This window comes from Odocoileus virginianus, chromosome 2 (assembly GCF_023699985.2).
Source record: "Odocoileus virginianus isolate 20LAN1187 ecotype Illinois chromosome 2, Ovbor_1.2, whole genome shotgun sequence".
Classification (NCBI taxonomy): Eukaryota; Metazoa; Chordata; class Mammalia; order Artiodactyla; family Cervidae; genus Odocoileus; species Odocoileus virginianus.
In genome coordinates, this window is record NC_069675.1 from 43,592,031 (window position 1) to 43,613,722 (window position 21,692).

Genomic DNA, 21,692 nt, shown 5'->3' on the forward strand with positions numbered 1-21,692 from the left:
GTCTCAGACCTACCCCACTGCAGCACCCTAGTGGTAGCAGGTCATCTTTTTTACTCATTCATTTTTATCCTTTGACAGAAAATAACAACTTTACTCAGACAATTATATTATGTTTAGGAGCCATTACCACACTATTTACAGCAATATGTACTCTTACCCAAAATGATGTCCAAAATCCATTGCCTTCTCTACCTCTAGCCATTCAGGCCTTATTATAATAGTAACAACTGGCATTAACTAACTTTACCTAGCACTTCTTCACATTTGTACTCACACTTTTCTTAAAGTTATATTATTCATAAGCTCTGAATCTATCATCCACAGCCTGAATAATGAATAAGACATCAGAAAAATAGGACATCTATTTAAGGCAATACCATTTATCATGATGCAGGAGATCTGGGTTCAGTCCCTGGGTGGGGAAGATCCCCTGGAGGAGGGCATCGTAACCCACTCCAGTATTCTTGCCTAGGAAATCCCATGGATAGAGGAAAGAGGAGCCTGGTGGGCTACAGTCCATGGGATTTCAAAGAGTCGGACATGACTGAGCAACTAATACTCTTACCACAACAGCCCTCATTATTGGCAGCCTAGCACCAGCAGGAGTACCTTTCCTCACTGGATTTTATTCCAAAGACCTAATCAGCAAACCCCCCAGCATGTTTTATATTAATGCCTGACCTCTTTTAATAACTCTAATCACCACCTCCCTCACGGCTGTCTACAATACCCGAATTATCTTCTTTGAAACTCTAGGGCAACCTCAATTCTCTACCTTAGCTATCGTTAATGAAAACAACCCCTTCCTAATTAATTCTATTAGATGCCTACTGAAGTGTTTTCACTGGTTTTATTTCCAACAACATTCCTCCAACAATTCCCCAAATAACTATACCTTACTACATACAATTAACTGCCATTGCTGTAACCATTCTCAGTTTCACTCCATCACTTGAAATCAATAGCATTACACCAAACCTAAAATCAGTTATCCATCAAATACATTTGAGTTCTTCAATCTCTTAGGATATTTTCCCACCATTATTCACTGGCTTGCACCCTATCTAAATCTATCAACAACCAAATATCAGCATTTGCCTTTCTAGATTTAATCTGATTAGAAAATATTTTACCAAAAACCACCTCCCTTAGTCTAATAAAAATCTTCATGTTAGTATTGGATCAGAAAGGCTTTAATTAAATTATATTTCCTTTCATTCTTCATCACCCTTCTCCTTAGCACAATTCTATTGTATTTCCATGAGTAATTTCCATAATAACCACAATACCAATTAACAATGACAACTGGTGACAACCACTAATCATTCCTATAGCTTCTTCACTAAAAAATCAAGAACCCCTATATCATAAATTACTCAGTCCTCTAAATCATTAAAGTTATACACAATCTCCACCTCCTCATCCTTTAAGGCAAGAAAACTATTGAAAATTCCACAATTAAACCAGAAAGAAATGCCCCTAGTACAGTCTTATTGGAGACCCAAACCTCACCACTAACATCCCTGCTAAATAAATTAAAATGCTATTAAATATAAAAATGACCCACCAAAATTTAATACAATACTACAACCAACACTACCACATACAACCAAACCAAGCCCACCATAAATAGATAAAGGTTTTGAGGAGAAACCCACAAAACCAATCACAAAAATACTACCTAAAATAAATACAATGTACATTATCATTATTCTTACTATCTGTTATTCTTACTAATCTATGACCAATGACATGAAAAATCATCATTGTTATTCAACTGCAAGAACACTAATGACCAATATTCAAAGATCACACCCGCCAGAAGATAAGGGCTTCCGTGGTTGCTCACTTGGTAAAGAATCAGCTTCCCAATGCAGGAGATTCAGGTTCAATCCCTGAGTCAGGAAGATCCCCTAGAGAAGGGAATGTCTGCCCAGTCCAGTATTCTCGCCTGGAGGATCCTATGGTCAGAAGAGCCTGGTGGGCTACAGTCCAGGGGGTCACAAAGAGTTGGACATGACTGGGCAACTAACACTACTTACTTGCAGAAGACAATGGCATAATAATAGCAAAATAATGAAGGAAAACGATTGCTGACCCAAATTCTAAGCTCAGGTAAACAATAATTCAATAGAGAGAGCATACTTAGACAATATAAAGGAGAAAGAATTTGCCACTAACTAAACCTCACTAGAAAAATTACTAAAGGATAAACCCCAGAAAGAAGGAATTTCAACTCAGAAGGAACAAATAAGACTGAAGAAACAGAAAAGAGTTGACCAAATATATCAGTAAATATGTAAATTGACCCAACTATAATCAGTTGTATAAAATGATAATAATGTCTTGAACAGTTTGAAAACAAATTGGAAATAAAATACCATAAAAAAAAGAAAATCACATCCACTACTAAAAATTATTAATAATGCATTTATTGACCTCCCAGCTCCATCAAACATCTCATCATGATGGAATTTTGAATCTCTCCTAGATATCTGTTTAATTTTATAAACCTTAACAGGCTTTTACCTAGTAATACGCTACACATCAGATAAAATAATCACCTCATCAATCACACACATTTGCCAAAACATAAATTACAGATGAATTATCTGATATATATAAATGCAAACAGGGCTCTCATTTTCTTTATCTGCCTGTTCATCAAGGTAAGATGTGGCCCACACTATGCCTTCTCAGAAGCATGAAACATTGGGGCTATTCTATTAATACTAGTCACAGTCACAGCCACAGCATTTATAGGCTATTACCACCTTGAGTACAAATATCATTCTGAGGAGCAATAGTAGTTGCTAATCTCCTTTCAGCAATCCCATGTATTGGCACAGATCTTGTTGAGGGAATCTGAGGTGAGTTTTCAGTAGATAAAGCAAGTCTTGCACAATTCTTCCTGTGCCTTTCACTTTATTCTTCCATTTGTTATTGCAGCACTAGCGCCATTCACTTCACTACCCCTCCATGAAACAGGATCCAATAATCCAAAGGGAATTTCGTCTGATATAGACAAGAAACCATTTCACCCATATTATACAATTAAAGCTATTTTAGGTGCCTTGTTACTAGTTCTGATATTAATAATATTAGCCCTATTTTCACCTGACTTATTAGGAGACCCTGATAACCATACCCCAGCAAACCCCCTCAATACACCACCCCATATTAAACACAAGTGGTATTTCTTATCCACATATTCAATCCTTCGATTGAGCCCTAGAAAACTAGGAAGGGTTTTAGCCCATATCTTTTCTATCCTGATCAGTACTAGTATCATTGCTTCATACATCTAAACAATGAAGCATAACATGCTGACCTCTTATGCTTAGTCGCTCAGTCACGTCCGACTCTGTGACCCCATGGGCTATAGCCTGTCAGGTTTCTCTGCCCATGGGATTCTCCACGCAAGAATATTAGAGTGGGTTGCCATGCCCTCCTCCAGAGAATCTTCCCCACCCAGGAATTGAACCCACATCTCCTTTGTTTTCTGCGTTGCAGGTGGATTAATCAAAAAAGGGGAAAAATAAATCTCCCTAAGACTCAAGGAAGAAGCTAAAGCTCCATCATCAGCACCAAAGCTGAAATTCTACTTAAACTATTCCCTGAAATTTTGTTGTAATACATTGTCAAGATTTTTAGGTATTATGTCAGTGTTGAAATAACCTAATTCCACAAAACCCCCCATGTACTTCATGCATACTTACATCTCCTTCTTCTATTATATATATAAAGCATATAATTATTTTATTATGTATTAAATATAGATAATATAATTATATATAAGTACATATATAATTATATTAAATATATATAATTTTATATACTTGTTTTAGCATGCCAGGCTTCCCTGTCCTTTACCATCTCCTGGAGCTTACTCAAACTCATGTCCATTGAGTGAGTCAGTGATGCCATCTAAGCATCTCTTCCTCTGTCATCCCCTTTTTTCTCCTCCTGCCTTCAATCTTTATCAGCATTGGGGTCTTTTCTAATATACAATAAATATATATATAATTATATTAATGATTTAATATATAGTAAATATACATAATTATATTAGCTATGTATAAATATATTCACTGTAACATCTGCCTCATACATGGGCTGCTTCTTGGCTTCATTTTTAAGTAATGCTATTTCTTTATTTTTTGCTGTGTTGGGTCTTTGCTGCTACGTGGACTTTTCCCTAGTTGTAGAGGGCAACGGCTTCTCACTGCAGGGGCTTCTCTTGCTGTGGCGCCCGGCTCTGGAGCGCAGGCTCAACAGTTGTGGCGCAAGGGCCTCGCTGCTCCATGGCACGTGGGATCTTCCTGGATCAGGGATTGAACCCGTGTCTCCTGTACTGGCAGACAGGTTCTTTATCACTGAGCCACCAGGGAAGCCCCTGGTGGCGGCAGCAGTGGCATCCCTGCTCTCTCCCCAGACCAGCTTATATTAGGTGTGATAGGTGCTTGTTTAATAAGAAAAAAAAGGTACATTCCATGGAAAGACAGCTCTTTATAAATCTCTGTTCCCTGGGTTTATGCACCTGTTTTCCCCCCAAATGCTTCAGCCTGATTTGAGAAGCAGGTAAATCACCAAACTATTGAGTTGGCCCAAAGGTTCATCTGAGTTTTTCCATAAGATCCTGTGAAAAAAACCCCAAAGTTAGAAACATTAGAAAATATTAGAAAAGCACTGGCCTGTCATAAGCAAAACTCTTCAATCTTAACTCACTGCTCCGCAGCCTGAATGAGGTGAATTCCTTTGGCCCTAACATTTCCCTCAGTATCTAGTCTTGCCTGTGCTCCTTTTGTATGAACACTGCTAAAGTTTTATCCCAGAGAAACATTTCATCAGTTTCAGAGGGATCAGGTGCCAGGCCCCTTCACAAACGCTCTGTAGGGGTGGAGGACAGTTTGTTGCCCATGAAGAAGGCCAATGGGTGTCCATCCCGTGACCTCAAACTGTAAGAGATCTTCATTTGCAAGTGCAGAATTTTCAATAAACGATCTTGACAAAGGTTCACTCACTCTTTTGGGGGCACTTTCACTCTGTGAAGCAGCCTGTTCCAATTTTTTAATTCTGAGCTAACCTCAGCTTCACTGAGCATCTAGGCATGGGTTCTGATTTTGCCCTTGGGCTCTCCAAGAACAAGACTCCTTCTCCAGACAGCCTTTAGTTGTTTGTAATTGAGTGACCAGGTCACTCTGGGTGTGACATCCCCAGCAGGGGTCCCATGGATGACCTGGTCATCCTCTCTGATGTGTCAAATACTCAGAGTATTAGCTTTAAAAATATAAGAGTCAACACCTATCCTTCTGAAACTATTCCCAAAACATGCTGAAGAAGGAACACTTCCAAACTCATTCTATGAGGCCATAATCACCCTGATATCAAAACCAGACAAAAGTAACACTCAAAAAAAGAAAATTATAGGCCAGCATCACTGATGAGCATAGATATAAAAATACTCAAGAAAATACTAGCAAATCAAATCCAACATTACATTAAAAAGATCATACACCATGATCAAGTAGGATTTATCCAAGGACTGCAAGAATTTTTCAATATCCACAAATTAGTGTGAAACACCACATCAACAAATTGAATAAAAACCATATGATCATCTCAATACTTTTGATATAAAAAAGTCAACATCCATTTATGATATCATCTCTCCAGAAAGCAGGTATAGAGGGAACCTACCTCGATGTAATACAGACCATGTGTAACAAACCCACAGCTAAAATCATACTCTAAACAATGAAAAGCTAAAAGCATTTTCTCTAAGATCAAGAACAAGACAAGGATGTCCACTCTCATCACATTTATTCAACATAGTTTAGGAAATGCTAGCTACAGAAATCAAAGAAAAAGAAATAAAAGGATTCCAAATTGGAAAAGAAGTAAAACTGCCACTGTTTGAAAATGACATGATACTATACAAAGAAAATCCTACAGATGCCAAGTAGAGCTCAGGAATCAATTCAACAAAGTTGCAGGATACAAAGTTAACAGACAAAAATCTGGTGCATTTCTATACACTAATGACAGAAGATCAGAAAGAGAAATCAAAGAGATAATCCCACTTACCATTCCATCAAAAAGAATAAACTACCTAGGAATAAACTTACCCAAGGAGGCAAAAGATCTGTATGCTGAAACATGTAAGATGCTGATGAAAGAACTCAGAGAAGACACAAACAGATAGAAAGATATACTGTGTTTTTGGATTGGAAGAATCGGTACTGTCAATACTGTCAGAATGACAATACTACCCAAGGCAATACACAGATTCAATACAATCTCTATCAAATAAGCAATGGCTTTTATTTTTTTACAGAACTAGAACAAAAAATTTTAATTTGTATGGAAACACAAAAGACTTTGAATAGCCAAAGCAATCTTGAGAAAGAAAAACAGAGCTGGAGGAACCCGGCTCCCTGATTTCAGACTATACTCTGTGTGTTTATCAGTCACACAGTTGTGTTCAACTCTTTGCAACCCCATGGACTGTAACCCACCAGGCTCCTCTGTCCATGGAATTCTCCAGGCAAGGATACTGGAGTGGGTAGCCATCCCCTTCTCCAGGGGATCTTCCTGACCCAGAGATCAGACTATACTACATAGCTACAAAGTAATCCAAACAGTATGGTACTGTCACAGAACCAGAAATATAGATCAATGGAATAGGACAGAAAACCCAGAAATAAACTCACACAGCTACAGTCAATCTATGATTGACAAAGGAGGCAAGAATATACAATGGAGAAAATGTCTCTTCAATAAGCGGCACTGGGAAAACTGGACATGCAAAAGAATGAAATTAGAACACTTCCTGACACCATACAGAAAAACAAACTCAGAATGGATTAAAGACCTAAATGTAAGACTAGATAGTTTATAGAAGACAAAAATCAATATCTTTTTGTATCCATTTCCTAGAGTAATGAAAATAAAAATGAAAACCAAATGGGACCTGATTAAACACAAAAGCTTTTGTACAGCAAAGGAAACTGTAAACAAATGAAAAGACAGCTACAGAATGTGAGAAAATATTTGCAAAATCATCATTTGCAAATAATGCAACCAACAAGGGATTAATTTCCAAAATATATAAACAGCTCAATTGCAGAAAAAAAACAAACAACCCAATCAAAAAGTGAGCAGAAGATCTAAAGGGACTTTTCTCCAAAGAAGACAAATGAATGGCCAACAGACACATGAAAATATGCTCAACATTGCTAATAATTAAAGAAATACAAGTTGAAACTACAATGAGGTATCACCTTACTCCAGTCAGAATGGCCACCATTAAAAAATCTATAAACAACAAATGCTGGAGAGAGCATGGAGACAACGGAACCCTCCTGCACTATTGGTGGGAATGTAAATTAGTGCAGCCACTATGGAAAACAGTACAGAGTTCCTTAAGAAACTAAAAGTAGAGTTGCCACATGATGCAGCAATCCCACTACTGGGCCTATATCAGAGGAAACTCTAATTTGAAAAGATACATGAACCTCAATGTCCTTCTATTTACAACAGCCAGGACATGGAAGCAATCTATATGTCCATATACAGATGAATGGATAAAGAAGATATGGTATATATATAAGTGAAATATTACTCAGCCATAAAAAGGAATGAAATATGCCATTTGCAGCAATATGGATGGACCTAGAGATGCTCCTACTAAGTGAAGCAAGTCAGAGAAAGACAAATACCATATCACTTATATGTGGAATCTAAAATATGACAAAAACTGAGCTTATTTACAGAACAGACTCACAACATAGAGAAAAAAAACTATGATTACCAAAGGGGAAGGGGGTGGAGGGATAAATTAGGAGTTGGAGATTGACATACATATACTATTACATATAATATTGATGAGGCTTCCCAGGCGATGCTCATGATAAAGAAACTGCCTGCCAGTGCAGAAGATGCCTGAGACAAGGGTTCCATCCCTAGGTCAGGGAAAGTGCTGCATTATTTGCTTTTGTGTGTGTGTGTGCTCAGCTGCTAAGTTGTGTCTGACTCTTTGCGAACCCATGGACTGTAGCCTGCCTGGCTCCTCTGTCAACAGGATTTTCCAGCAAGAATACTGGAGTGGGTTGCCATTTCCTCCTCCAGAGAATATTCCTGACCCAGGGATCGAACCTGTGTCTCCTACACTGCAGGCAGTTTCTTTACCACTGAGCCACCAGGGAAGCCCATTATTTGTTTTTACCAACCTTCAACTCAAAGTTAGCCTTTTGTTCATTATAATGGTAGACAACAAATTGCAATAGTATTGGTTCTTACCTGGGAGTTTGTCACCTAGTATACCTGTCACCTGGGTTTGATCTCTGGGTTGGGAAGATTCACTGGCGAAGGGCATGGCAACCCACTTCAGGTTGTGAAGATCCCCTGAAGGAGGGCATGGCAACCCACTCCAGTATTCTTGCTTGGAGAATCCCCATGGACAGAAGAGCCTGGCAGGCTACAGTCCACAGGGTCACAAAGAGTTGGACACGACTGAGCGACTAAGCACATACCTATCAGCAAATCTTGTTATTTGTATCATTCAGAAGCACACTTGTTACTATATCTCTAATTCATGTTTTAAAGTGTTGTAATTCTTTTGACATAATTGTTTTCATCTGTAATATTGTGCATTTTATTTTAAGCATTAAAAAGCATTATTTTTAGAAGAGATTTCCCAGACACACAAAAATGGTGAAGACCATAGCATTTTAAGTGAATGTTCAGGGGACATCCCTAGTGATCCAGTGGTTAAGAATCCACCTGCCAATGCATAGGACATGGGTTCGATCCCTGGTCCTCAAAGACCACACATGGCTTGGAGCAGCTGGGCCGGTATACCACAACTACTGAGACGGAACTCTGGAGCCCACACATTGCAACTACTGAAGCCCATATGTCTGGAGCTCATGCTCCACAACAAGAGAAGCCACCACAATGAGAAGCCCATGCACCGCAACTAGAGAGTACCCCTACTTGCTGCAACTAGAGAAAAGCCCATGCAGCAATGAAGACCCAGTACAACCAAAAATAAATAAATATTATTTATTAAGACCTCACCTTCCAATGCAGGGGTGCTCATTTGATCCCTAGTTAGGAAGCTAAGATCCCACATGCCTCCTGGCCAAAAAACCAAAACATAAAACAGAAGCAACATTGTAACAAATTTTTTACAAGAGAATTTTGTAACAAGTAACAAGAGACTTTAAAAGTAGTCCACATCAAGCACGGAAATATGTAAGGCAAATGCTAACAAGAATGAAGGGGGAAATTAACAATAACACAATAAGAGTGGAAGACTTTAATACCCCACTCACACCTATGGACAGATCAACTAAACAGCAAATTAACAAGGAAACACAAACTTTAAATGACACAATGGTCCACCTAGACCTAATTGACATCTATAGGACATTTCACCCCAAAACAATCAATTTCATCTTTTTCTCAAGTGCACACAGAACCTTCTCCAGAATAGATCACATCCTAGGCCATAAATCTAGCCTTGGTAAATTCAAAAAATTTGAAATCATTCCAGTCATCTTTTCTGACCACAATGTAGTAAGATTAGATCTCAATTACAGGAAAAAAAAAAAAAAACTATTAAAAAATCCAATATATGGAGGCTAAATAACATGCTTCTGAATAACCAACAAATCATAGAAGAAATCAAAATATGCATAGAAATGAATGAAAATGAAAACATAAGACCCCAAAACCTATGGAGCACTGTAAAAGCAGTGCTAAGGGGAAGGTTCATAGCAATACAGGCTTACCTCAAGAAACAAGAAAAAAGTCAAATAAATAACCTAACTCACACCTAAAGCAACTAGAGAAGGAAGAAATGAAGAACCCCAGGGTTAGTAGAAGGAAAGAAATCTTAAAAATTAGGGGAGAAATAAATGCAAAACAAGCAAAAGATACCATAGCAAAAATTAACAAAGCTAAAAGCTGGTTTTTTGAAAAGGCAAATAAAATTGACAAACCGTTAGCCAGACTCATCAAGAAACAAAGGGAGAAGAACCAAATCAACAAAATTAGAAATGAAAATGGACAGATCACAACAGACAACTCTGAAATACAAAGGATCATAAGAGACTACTACCAGCAGCTATATGCCAATAAAATGGACAACTTGGAAGAAATGGACAAATTCTTAGAAAAGTATAACTTTCCAAAACTGAACCAGGAAGAAATAGAAGATCTTAACAGACCCATCACAAGCACGGAGATCAAAACTGTAATCAGAAATCTTCCAGCAAACAAAAGCCCAGGACCAGATGGCTTCACAGCTGAATTCTACCAAAAATTTAGAGAAGAGCTAACACCTATCTTACTCAAACTCTTCCAGAAAATTGCAGAAGGCAAACTTCCAAACTCATTGAGACCACCATCACCCTAATACCAAAACCAGACAAAGATGCCACAAAAAAAGAAAACTACAGGCCAATATCACTGATGAACATAGATGCAAAAATCCTTAAAATAATTCTAGCAAACAGAATCCAACACATATTAAAAAGATCATACATCATGACCAAGTGGGCTTTATCCCAGGAATGCAAGGATTCTGTAATATCCACAAATCAATCAATGTAATACACCACATTAACAAATTGAAAGATAAAAACCATGATTATCTCAATAGATGCAGTAAAAGCCTTTGACAAAATTCAACATCCACTTATGATAAAAACTCTCCAGAAAGCAGGAATAGAAGGAACATACCTCAACATAATAAAGGCTATATATGACAAACCCACAGCAAACATTATCCTCAATGGTGAAAAATTGAAAGCATTTCCCTTAAAGTCAGGAACAAGACAAGGGTGCCCACTCTCACCATTACTATTCAACACAGTTTTGGAAGTGTTGTCCACAGCAATCAGAGCACAAAAAGAAATAAAAGGAATCCAGACAGGAAAAGAAGAAGTAAAACTCTCACTGTTTGCAGACAACATGATCCTCTTCATAGAAAACCCTAAAGACTCTACCAGAAAATTACTAGAGCTAATCAATGAATACAGTAATGTTGCAGGATATAAAATTAACACACAGAAATCCCTTGCATTCCTATACACTAACAATGAGAAAACAGAAATTAAGGAAACAATACCATTCACGATTGCAACAAAAAGAATAAAATACTTAGGAGTATATCTAACTAAAGAAAAGAAAGACCTATATATAGAAAACTATAAAACACTGATGAAAAAAATCAAAGAGGACACAAATAGATGGAGAAATATACCATGTTCATGGATTGGAAGAATCAATATTGTGAAAATGACTATACTACCCAAAGCAATCTATAGATTCAATGCAATCCCTATCAAGCTACCAACAGTATTTTTCACAGAACTAGAACAAATAATTTCAAAATTTGTATGAAAATACAGAAAACCTCAAACAGTCAAAGCAATCTTGAGAAAGAAGAATGGAACAGGAGGAATCAAGCTGCCTGACTTCAGGTTCTACTACAAAGCCACAATCATCAAGACAGTATGGTACTGGCACAAAGACAGAAATATAGATCAATGGAACAGAATACAAAGTCCAGAGATAAATCCACGTACCTATGGACACCTTATCTTCGACAAAGCAGGCAAGGATATGCAATGGAAAAAAGACAACTTCTTTAACAAGTGGTGCTGGGAAAACTGGTCAACCACTTGTAAAAGAATGAAACTAGAACACTTTCTAACACCATACACAAAAATAAACTCAAAATGGATTAAAGATCTAAATGTAAGACCAGAAACTATAAAACTCCTAGAGGAGAACATAGGCAAAACACTCTCCGACATAAATCACAGCAGGATCCTCTATGACGCACATCCCAGAATATTGGAAATAAAAGCAAAAATAAACAAATGGGACCTAATGAAACTTAAAAGCTTTTGCACAACAAAGGAAACTATAAGCAAGGTGAAAAGACAGCCCTCAGAATGGGAGAAACTAATAGCAAACGAAGCAACAGACAAAGGATTAATCTCAAAAATATACAAGCAACTCCTGCAGCTCAATTCCAGAAAAATAAATGACCCAGTCAAAAAATGGGCCAAAGAACTAAACAGACATTTCTCCAAAGACATACAGATGGCTAACAAACACATGAAAAGATGCTCAACATCACTCATTATCAGAGAAATGCAAATCAAAACCACGATGAGGTACCATTACACGCCAGTCAGGATGGCTGCTATCCAAAAGTCTACAAGCAATAAATGCTGGAGAGGGTGTGGAGAAAAGGGAACCCTCTTACACTGTTGGTGGGAATGCAAATTAGTACAGCCACTATGGAGAACAGTGTGGAGATTTCTTAAAAAGCTGGAAATAGAACTGCAATATGACCCCGCAATCCCACTCCTGGGCATACACACTGAGGAAACTAGATCTGAAAGAGACACATGCACCCCAATGTTCATCCCAGCACTGTTTATAATATCCAGGACATGGAAGCAACCTAGATGCCCATCAGCAGACGAATGGATAAGGAAGCTGTGGTACATATATACAATGGAATATTACTCAGCCATTAAAAAGAATTCATTTGAATCAGTTCTAATGAGATGGATGAAACTGGAGCCCATTATACAGAGCGAAGTAAGCCAGAAAGATAAAGACCAATACAGTATACTAACGCATACATATGGAGTTTAAAAAGATGGTAACGATAACCCTATATGCAAAACAGAAAAAGAGACACAGATGTACAGAACAGACTTTGGGAGTCTGTGGGAGAAGGCGAGGGTGGGATATTTTGAGAGAATAACATTGAAACAAGTATACTATCAAGGGTGAAACAGATCACCAGCCCAGGTTGGGTCCATGAGACAAGTGCTCAGGGCTGGTGCACTGGGAAGACCCAGAGGGATGGGATGGGGAGGGAGATGGGAGGGGGGGTGGGATGGGGAACACATGTAAATCCATGGCTGATTCATGTCAATGTATGGCAAAAACCACTACAATATTGTAAAGTAATTAGCCTCCAACAAATAAAAATAAATGGAAAAAAAAAAAGTAGTCCACATCAAAAAAAATTATTTTCCCTTTCCCCTGGCTGGCAGCGCGGAGGCCGCACGATACCTGGAGTTACTGTAAAAGACGTCAACCAGCAGGAGTTCGTCAGAGCTCTGGCAGCCTTCCTCAAAAAGTCTGGGAAGCTGAAAGTCCCTGAATGGGTGGACACTGTCAAGCTGGCCAAGCATAAAGAACTTGCTCCCTACAATGAGAACTGGTTCTACACACGAGCTGCTTCCACGGCACAGCACCTATACCCCCGGGTGGCGCTGGGGTTGGCTCCATGACCAAGATCTATGGGGGGCATCAGAGGAACAACGTCATATCCAGCCACTTCAGCAGAGGCTCCAAGAGCGTGGCCCGGCGGGTTCTCCAAGCCCTGGAGGGGCTGAAAATGGTGGAAAAGGACCAGGATGGGGGCTGCAAACTGACGCCTCAGGGACAGAGAGATCTGGACAGAATCACTGGACAGGTGGCAGCTGCCAACAAGAAGCATTAGAACAAATGATGCTGGATTAATAAATTGCCTCATTCGTTAAAAAAATTTTTTTTTAATAAATAGAGAATCAACTGGGCGTCTCTAGCAGTAGGGCAGATTAGATAACCTGGGCTATCAATGCTCCAATAGGAGCAAATGAATGCCACATATGATTTTTTAAAATCTTTTTTAAATGCATCTCTTAGAAAGTAGGGATTCCCAACCTCTGGGATCTAATGTCTGATGACCTGAGGTGCAGCTGATATAATAATAATAATAGAAACAAAGTACACAATAAACGTAACATACTTGAATCATCCAAACACCAGCTCTCCCAAACCCTAGTCTGTGGAAAAACTGTCTTCCAAGAAACCCATCCCCAGTGCCTAAAAGATTAGGGACACTGTCTTAGATGATACAAAATTCAGGGATCTGCAGATTCCCAAGATGAACAGTTCTTCCCTGATGGCTTAGCAGTAAAGAATCCACCTGCAATGCCAGAGACACAGGCTCAATCCCTAGGTGAGGAAGATCTCACCTGGAATGGCAATGCATTCCAGTATTCTTGCCTGTAGAATCCCATGGACAGAGGGCTAGAGCCCATGCGGGTTGCAAAGCGTCGGACACGACTGAGCAAGCATGCACACTATTGCCAAGATGAAGGGCATGCAGACTTTGCCTGGAGGAGACTGCAGAGTCCCACAGAACCTATTCTTCTCTGAAGTCTGCCCAGCACTCGGGACAGGAGACAAAGGCCCGATCAGATGACCCAGATGAGGCTGAACCCCCAGTGGCTCCACCATGACGTGGGGTCAGTGTCAAATCAATCCATCACACTGAAACGTGCAGTGAGGATGCTCTGGGTGGGGGTGGATGGATGGGTGGGGAGAGGACACCAGGAGAACAGGAACCACAAAGGGAGGCTCTGCAGACACACATGTGGAGTTAATCTACACTGAGGGGTCCCAGTTTGCAGATGCCCACACTCTAGCCCTGGCACCTGCACTCTGGGCCTCAAGCAATAAGAAATCCAAGTGCTGGTTGGAAGAATCCAATTTAATTTAGGCTTCAGTTATTCATGAACAAAACACTTCCAAAAGTAATGAGCATAATATGGCTAGAAATCACAGGACATCCAACCAAGTCCAGGAAGCACAGAGAGTCCCAGGCAGGATAAACCCAAGGAAGAACACACCAAGACACAGAGTAATCAAACCAACAAAGATTATAGTCAGAGATAAAATATTAAAAGCAACAAGGAAAAACAACAAATAACATACAAGGGGACTCCCATCAGGCTATCTATCAGCTGATTTCTCAGCAGAAACTCTACAAGCCAGAAGGGAATGGCATGATATACTTAAAGTGATGAAAGAACCTACAACCAAGAATACTCTACCCAGCCAAGACTCTTCTTCAGATTTGATGGAGAAATCAAAAGCCTTTCAGGCAAGCAAAAGATAAGTGAATTCAGCACCACCAAACCAGCTTTACAACTAATGCTAAAGGAACTTCTCTAGGCAGGAAACAAGAGAGGGAAAAGACTTACCTACAGAAAATAAACATGAAACAATTAAGAAAATAATAATAAAATCATACACATTGATAATTATTTTAAATGTAAATGGATTAAATGCACCAACCATAAGACAGAGACAGGCTGTGGATGTGTGCACTTCTACTTACCACATCACTCTGCTTGACCCCCCCAAATTGTATGTAATTATTTTATATTGTTAGGTTAATCATGTTCCCATTATGCCTTGCCATTGTAATTATCTTTTATTTTTGGTCTGGCTATTGATAATGAAAACTGATAAACATCTTTCACTATTGTGATTATGGAACCATTACTCACTTAATACCATTGTATCATGATTGGTCAACAGAAAAATTACAGAATTCTATATCATCAAAACTACCATTTAATAGAAAAAACTGTAATCACTTTTTAAAATCCAGATGATACCAGAATTATCTTGGAATTTTTTGAAAAATACAAATGTCTAGGTATTACTTTTATTTCACCAGAGCTCCAGATATGTTTCCAATGAGCAGCCACATTTACAAACTGGATTATATGAGGATCTTTTATTATCTAGTTTGTTTCACATTTTCTATTTCATATTCAGTGCTGCCATTTTGTTTAGTTTGTTTTACAATTTCTCCATCTCTTTTTTTGATGTTCTTTCTTAAGCCTTTATCAAGTATAGTACAAAAGCTCTTGTATACATATATATAAATAATATGTACAATATATACATTTTAGAAAACTTACGAATTTTTGCCTAACTAAAAAATTTATGACATTTTGTTTCCACTTGTTTGACTTAGTATGAATAGAATGCTAGATTTCTAATTTTAAAAAATAGACATTCAACAAGCAAATAAATGTTTACTATAGCACAGGGAACTGCAATCAATAAGTGTAATAATATATAATGGAAAATAATTTCAAAAATAATATATGTGTATATGTACAACCGAATCACACAATAAAGAATTCTACTTTTTGAAATCTAGTAATGTTTACCCTTTTGTCAGTTTTACTAAATGTCCTATGGATATATAACAATGTATGAGATACGAAATTTTAAATATATTTGTGTAGGATATAAGGTTAATATAAATAGAAATCTATTACATTTAAGTTATTAAGGACATAATTCAAGATGCTACTATTCTTATTTTTTCTGCACTTGACAAAATATTCTCAGAGAAATGTTAAGATGTCACTATATTTTTTTCTTCTCCCTTGTATTTCTTCTGATTTTTGCTTATGTATCTTTGTTTTTTTTGTTGTTAGGTGTTTATGATATCTATCTTCTTTGTGAGTTGTACCTTTTATCATTAAAAATATTCATCTTTGTTTCATTTAAAAATAAATTTAATTAAAAAAAAGAGAAGTCACATGACTTCAAGAAGGCAGGACACCATAAGTAAGAAGCAGTGGGGGGCAGCCAGACTGACCTGCACAGACTTCAGAGGATGGAATCTGCCTGCAATGCAGGAGACCGGGGTTCAATCCCTTGGTAGGGAAGAACCCCTGGAGAAGGGAATGGCAACCCACTCCAGGATTCTTGCCAGGAAATCCCATGGACATAGCAGCCTTGCAGGCTACAGTCCATGGGGTTGCAAAGAGTCAGACACGACTAAGGGACTAACACTTTCACTTCTTTCAAGCACATTTAAAAAAGGGAACATAGTGAAATTTATAACCTGAATAAAGTTCAAGAAATAATGGAATGGGGGAGAAGTAACATTCAAAGGAAAAGCGTTTTTCCAAATTTGTTCAAAAACAACAAACCTGAAATGAAGCCCAATAACCCCAAGTGGTACAAATACACAGATATAGATGTAAGTAATAGAGGTGCATCTGTTAAATAAGGCAGCAGGGAGGACAAGTGCAGTAGAAAAGCTCTTGTATACATATATATTAAAAATATGTATAATATACATATTTCAGAAAACATATGAATTTTTGCCTAATTAAAATGCCAGGTTATGGTGAAACCCTTCACACAGCAGTGGAAGCCACACAGCTGTAGGATAGTGTCTCCAAAGTGCTGATTAACTCAACCAAAACCCTAAACCAAGCAACACAAGAGAAAGTGTGAACTTGGGGAGTTGACCATCAAAGAACTCACACTAAAGGGATTTTAGAGGATGGTATTAAAGTCAAAGGAAGAGGAGCTCAGATGCAGGGTCTGAGTCTCAAGGAGAGATAGTAAGCCAGGCTGGATATGATATGTGACATCTAAACAAACTAGTGACTGTAAATGAGGCAAAGGTAACTAACACGGGGAAATAAAGCAGGCAAGATTTTTATTTGTTTATTTAGGCTCTGCTAGGTCTTTGTTGCTGCACACGGGCTTTTCTCTAGCTGAGGCAAGCGGGTACTACTCTTCATTGCAGTACTCAGGCTTCTCATTGCAGTGGCTTTTCTTGTTGTGGAGCATAGGCTCGGGGGCACACAGGCTTCAGCAGTTGCGGCACGTGAATTCATTATCTGCGTGCACAGGCTTAGTTGCCCCATGACATGGGGGATCTTCCTGGACCAGGGATCGAATCCATATCCCCTGCTTTGGAAGGCAGATTCTTGACTACTGGGCCACCAGGAAGTGGCCAGTAGACTAGATTTTAAATGCTGGGTTATTGTAGCTTATAAATTGGGAGCGGAGATTGCAAAATGAAGTATTTGGGGGTCCTCGTATTGTCCAAGAGATGACTATGGTTATTGACTGCCTATAACTTGTTAAATATGGATTAAATGGGAAAACACTAATAGAACAGATCCAATATAACCTTCAAAGGAAGTGAAGGGAAAAGAAAGATGTAAAGGAAAACAAAAAAGGCAAGACAGGAGGCAAGATAGGAGGAAAAGGGAGGAGAGGAACAGGTAAAATGGGACAAGTTCAAAGTGTGATCCTAGAGATAAAAATCACTAATCATAATACATGTCAATGGACTAAACTCTCCTGTTCAGACCTTAAAAGTTATACCCTATTTTAAAAAAGCAAAAAACAATTTCAGTGATGTACCCTTTACAAAAAAACACACCTAAGCACACAGGAAGATAAACAGTCAAACTATGGAAAAAAGAGAACAGGCAATCAATTGTCAACAGAAGGTAAATATTAATAGCAAAAGAGAATTCAGGCAAAAAGCATTATTAGAACTAAGGCAATGTGATGCATAAAAATAAGTGACTCCATTCACTGGAAAAATTTATCGTGTCCCGTGTGAATGTGTGTATACCTGTTAAGTCACCTTGTTCGTGTCCAACTTTTTGTGGCCCTATGGACTGTAGCCCACCATGCTCCTCTGTCCATGGGATTCTCCAGCAAGAATACTGGAGGGGGTTGCCATGCCCCACTCCAGGGGGTCTTCCAGACCCAGGAATTGAACCTGCGTCTCTTGCGTCCTCTGCATTGGCAGGTGGGTTCTTTACCACTAGAACCACCTGGGAAGACCATAGCTTTCTATGAAGCCAGATTGACAGAAATTAAACAAAAAACTAGTCAAATCCATCATTGGATTTCAACACACCTATCAGAATCAGTAGATCAAATGGACCAAAAAAATTAGTAAGAAAATAGAGTATGTGAACAATGTCACAGTCAGGCTTGAGCTAATGGACTTGACTGCATTTGATGTCTGGGAAACACACATTCCTTTCAGGCACACGGGAAACCTTGCTGGGTTGGCACATGCTCAGATGTAAAGCTGGCCTTCGTATACTTCAAAGAATTAGGATCTGACTACATTAAACACACACACACACAAAATGCAATTAAGTAAGAAAACAAAGCCAATAAGATAATTAGAAAAATTCATTCACTTGGAAATTTAATAACACTTGTAATCAACTCATGGGTCAAAGGAGAAATTATAATTGAAATTAGGTGATTTCATCATCTAGCCTTTCACATCAAACTCATGGAATACAGTTCTTGAAGAGGAAACTTAGAATAGTAAGTATTTGCCTCTGGAAAAAAATAAGCCTCAAGATTGAGATAAATCAAAGACCCACAGATGCAGAAGAAAGGAAATTAAGTGAATATAAATTTGTGACATAGAGAAGTATACAAAAGAGCACATCAACAAGGCAAAAACTGAATGTTTGAAAATATTCATTAAAAAAAAAGGCACAAATGTTTGAAAACATTTTTTAAAGGCACAAATGGAATGAAAAAAAAACCAAAGATGCTACAGAGAAATAAAGATTAAAGGATATTAAGAGCAATTCTCAACACACTTCAAAACTTTCATATAATCAATCACTACTGAGAGAGAGAATTTTGCAGAACAAATTCAAGGAGAGATACAAAGTTAAAATAATCCTTTACCTGTAAAATAAATGCATTCAAATATTAAAAAATTTTATTAATACCATGAAGAAAACACTCTATCCAAATGACTTTATCAGAATGCTCCCATTTAGGACAGAGAATTCCATCCTTATATGGAGAAATATCAGAAAATATTTCGTTTTAGGAATTCAGTATAAGCTGGACACCCAAACTGACCACAACAGAACCAGAAACAAAACTACAGGCCAGTCTTCCCAAAGGACATGGATGCAAAAATTCTGAACTAATATTATCCAACCAGATCCAACAATGAAAAAAATCATGATCAAGTTAGTTTTATTCCACTTCACTGATGACTCTGACAGAAAAGAATCTGGCTGCAATGCAGGAGACTTGAGTTCGATCCCTGGGTCAAGAAGATCCCCTGGAGAAGGGAATAGCAACCCATTTCAGTATTCTTGCCTGGAGAATTCCATGGACAGAGGAGCCTGGCCGGCTACAGTCCATGGGGTCACAGTTCAATTACTTAATATTAGAATTTTATTAATTTAATTGTTAATTAACAGATTTAAAAGGATGACTTATCAACAGTTAATCTAGGATTCAGCATCCATATGACATTTTAAAATCTTCTTAGCATATTTTTAAAGGAATAGTAACTTTCCTGAGAAAACGCATCTAAAAACACCCAGCAAACATAATTTATGTAGAAGCAGAGCAACATTTAAGATTAGGAATGAAACTAAGGCACGCTCTCCATCACTGTCCAGCCCCCTCCCCGACACTGCACTGGGGTTTGAGCAGCACCATAGTGGTTAAGAAACAGAAGCAGAAGTCTGAATGTAACTCTATTATGGAGTCCAATCTCGTACCCACAGGACAGGCCAATAAGTCAAGAGACGACTTGCTGGGGCAAAGAATAGTGACCTTATCCAGAAAGCCAGCAGATGCAGGAGACAGTGGAGTTTCCAGCAGTCATATATGGATGTGAGAGCTGGACTATAAAGAAAGCTGAGTGCCGAAGAATTGATGCTTTTGAACTGTGGTATTGGAGAAGACTCTTGAGCATCCCTTGGACTGCAAGGAGATCAAACTAGTCAATCCTAAAGGAAATCAGTCCTGAATATTCATTGGAAGGACTGATGCTGAAGCTCCAATAGTTAGGCCACCTGATATGAAGAGCCGATTCATTAGAAAAGATCCTAATGCTGGGAAAGATTGAAGGCAAGAGGAGAAGGGTACGACAGAGGATGAGATGGTTGGACAGCATCACCAACTCAGTGGACATGAGTTTGAGCAAGCTCTGGGAGTTGTTGATGGACAGGGAAGCCTAGCATGCTGCAGTCCATGGGGTCAAAAAGAGTCGGACATGACTGAGTGACTGAACAGCAAATTACAACTCTATGTTATATTAAAATATAAAATAGTACAGCTGACATGGAAAACAAATGGTGGTTCCTCAAAAAACAAACCAAATTACCTTATTATCCAATAATTCTACTTCTGGGTATGTGCCCCAAAGAACTGAAAGTGGGAACAGAAAGAGGTATTTGCAGACTGTGTTCACACCATTAGTCACACCAGTTGGGAGGTGGAAAGAACCCAGTGTCTGTTGGTAGATAAACAAAGAGTGGTCTGCACACAAAATAGAATACTCCTCAGCCTTAAAAAGGGAAGAAACACGGCATGCTACAAGGGGGATGAAGCTTAAGGACGTAATGCTCAGTGAAATATTGAGTCAGTAACAAAAGACGAATACTATATGATTCCACTTACAGGAGGTCCCTAGAGGAGTCAAATCCATGCAGACAGAAAGAAGGTGGGGCAGGGCTGGGGATTTATGGTTTCATGGACAGAATTTCTGTTTGGGGAAGATGAGATGGTTCTGGAGGTGGAGACTGGTGACAGTTGCACAACAACATGAATGAACTTAAATGTCCTTGAACTGTGCACCAAAAAATGCTGTGTGTGTTTTACCACCAATTTTTAAAAAGTTGTAGGGATTCCAAAGGATTGTCCAGAAACACTGCTTTCCTGAAGCAGTATCCGCCACCAAGCCCAGGGATTCATTATCTGCAGCCTGTGAATAATGGGGTGTCTCAGAGTTTATGTGCAAATCACATAGTAGTTTTGTGAGAAAGCTTCCAGCAGGCTGTCAGAGGGTCTGTGAGCACAAGAGCCATGCTGAGGGCCCCTCCCCTCTGCAGGTGTCACCTCCCCATCTCCCTCCCCTCCCTTAACCCACCCCCACTTTTCCATTCACTCAGGTTGTTTAAACATGATGCAAAGTATATTCTTAAATCTTGGATTCATTAGGCAAGGTTTAATTTCTTAAGGTAAGTGAAGCTCTGAAATCA

The 21,692-nt window shown here is 38.6% G+C and overlaps 2 pseudogenes; both read left to right on the plus strand.

Moving 5' to 3' along the window:
• Window positions 1–2,016: 2,016 nt before the first annotated feature.
• Window positions 2,017–3,330, plus strand: LOC110132578 (cytochrome b-like; annotated as a pseudogene).
• Window positions 3,331–5,519: 2,189 nt separating this feature from the next.
• On the plus strand, window positions 5,520–13,588 carry LOC110132568 (small ribosomal subunit protein eS19 pseudogene; annotated as a pseudogene).
• Window positions 13,589–21,692: the final 8,104 nt, after the last annotated feature.